This window comes from Camelus dromedarius, chromosome 12, assembly GCF_036321535.1.
Source record: "Camelus dromedarius isolate mCamDro1 chromosome 12, mCamDro1.pat, whole genome shotgun sequence".
Lineage (NCBI taxonomy): Eukaryota > Metazoa > Chordata > Mammalia > Artiodactyla > Camelidae > Camelus > Camelus dromedarius.
In genome coordinates, this window is record NC_087447.1 from 63,791,853 (window position 1) to 63,794,372 (window position 2,520).

A 2,520-nucleotide genomic window follows, 5' to 3' on the forward strand; every position below is an offset into this window, starting at 1 on the left:
GTGACTGACTAGATCTGCAAAATCACTTGTTTGAATACAGAACACCAGCGGAGAGTAAGTGTATTCTAATTTTTTTTTTTTTAGGGCAGTAAAAACCTATTGTGTTGGGAAATAGGCTTCTGTAAAGCCTCCGGACAGTGGTACACATTAACAAGTGCATTACTGTCCCCATTTTCTGAATGAGGTTGCGAATCTGGAAGCTCGCTCAAGATTGCGGCGTCCAGAAGTGACAGAGCCTGAATTCAAACAACTGACTTCAAAGAAGATGCAAAGTGTCCCTGGACTCCCAGCCCTTCTTACCCTGAAGCTTTGCATTCCTGGAAGGCAGGACTTTAAGAATTATTTGTGCACTTTTATTTAAGAATTATTTGTGACAACTGTTTATGAAAATGTGAGAACATTGAAACCTTTTTATACTTTTGATGGTAATATCAAACGGTCCAGCTATAATGGAAAGCAGTATGGAGTTTCCTCAAAAAATGAAAACTATAGCTACCTATGATACATTTTCCCACTTCTGGGTATTTGCCCCAAATAATTTAAATTAGAATCTTGAAGAGATATTTGTGTCCCATGTTTATCACAGCATTATTCACAATTTTCAAGGTGTGGAAACTACTTCAATATCAACAGATGAATGGATAAAGAAAATATTGTCTATCAATATAATAAATATTATTCAGCTTCGAAATAAAAGAAATTTCACCCTAAAAAAAGAGAAATATTTGTGCACTTTGTATCGTACTTGATACATTATCAGCCGTCAATAAGTATTTAGAATTCCAGACCTATAGGAACCTGGTATCAGTTAGGAACAGGTTCAAATGCATATAACAGAAAATCCAACTAATGGGACTCAAATAAATAGGGACTTGTTTTGCCCACATGACAATGTTTTGCTGGGAGGTAGGTGGCTGGCTTAGGTTCAGAACTTTAAGCCAGCACCTCTGAGATTCTCTTGGCCTTTTCAAATGGGTGTTGGGTTAGCCAACGTGCAGTGTTGGCCATAGGCTTTAGAGGGTATGTGGTCCTAAACCTTCACTTCAGAAATGAGAGAGATTCAAGCCCAGAGAAGTTAAGTTACTTGCCTAATATTTCACAGCCAAGCCAAGGTTTAAACCCAAACTCCCCAAACTATGGCTTTTTCTGCTTCTAAGGCTTGATCCTTCTGGGATCCTGCTCTGTACCAGAACTGACCTCATAATGGATCTTGAATTGGTTATCCACCCCTCTCAAGGCTGATAGACTTATTTGTATCCTAACCCGAGCTTTCAATGACTTACTCCCACGTAGTGGTCATAATTGTGGAAATTACAGTTCCTACATCATGCAGAGTGAGGAGAAATGGTTTGGAAGCCAGGGTTGGCACTGCCTCCTCGGTCACGTAGAAAATTGGTGACTCACTTGGAATATCCATCTACTAAACTTCTGGTCAACCTTCTAAACCCAACTGTGCTCTAATGAAGAATTTGTCTGTCTTTGTCCAGGAATTCCTGGCATGGAACTCCAAAAGCCCTGGGATTTCCTAAATGACAGGAATGTCTTTGTTATGCTAATGAGGTGATTCACCAGTGGACTGCATGGCGTCAGGATGGGCCGATCTCCAGAGTGCAGCTATTTGATTAGAGGGTTAGAACTTTTGGCCAGCCTGACTTCCAGGGAGGGAAGGGGGCTGGAGATTACCTTCAGTCACGTGGCCAATGATGTGCTCAATCCTGCCTCTATAATGGAACCTCAATAAAAACTTGGGACACTGAAGATCAGTGGAGCTTCATGGCTGGTGAACACATTCGTATGCTGGTAGGATGGACTCCATGGGGAGAGAGCTCAGAAGCCCCACATCGCCCCCAAACCTCATTCCATGTGTATCCTGTGCCATAAAACTGCAGTCTAAGCAGAGAGCTTTCGTAAATTCTGCGAGCCTTTCTACTGCATTACCCCACCTGAGGGAGTTGTGGAAACCCCTGAATCTGTAGCCAGGCAGTCAGAAGTGTAGATAACCTGGAACTTGTGGCTGACATGTGAAGTGAGAACAGCCTTGCGGAGGACTTTGCCCTAAACTTGTGGGCTCTGCGTTTACTCCGGGTAGGTAGTGCCAGAACTGAATTGCAGTATACCCCACCAGTGTTAGACAAGTTGGGGTGGAAAAGAAATATCAACTCAGGTTCACCCCTTCTTTGATGGCTTTCCCTCTCTGAATAGAATAAATCCTACCTCTTCTGTGCTGTCTCAAGATCCACTGAAGGCAATATATTTATGTACTTTTTAATCGCCTCTGTTACCAGAGTGCAAGTTCTTGTCTCATCACAGAAAGAGTTCAGAGATGAGACATGGAGGTCACAAAAGTGAAGTGAGGGTTTACTAACTGATGGTACATTCTCCAGGGGAGAGCGGGCAGACTCAGGTGAGTAGCTGTGCTGAGTTTCTTTGGCAAACTGGTTACATGGGGTGTAAAAATGAGTGGGTGGAATATTCATTGGGGAGGGAGGGGCTTAGGGGCACATTTCCTGATTTTCACCC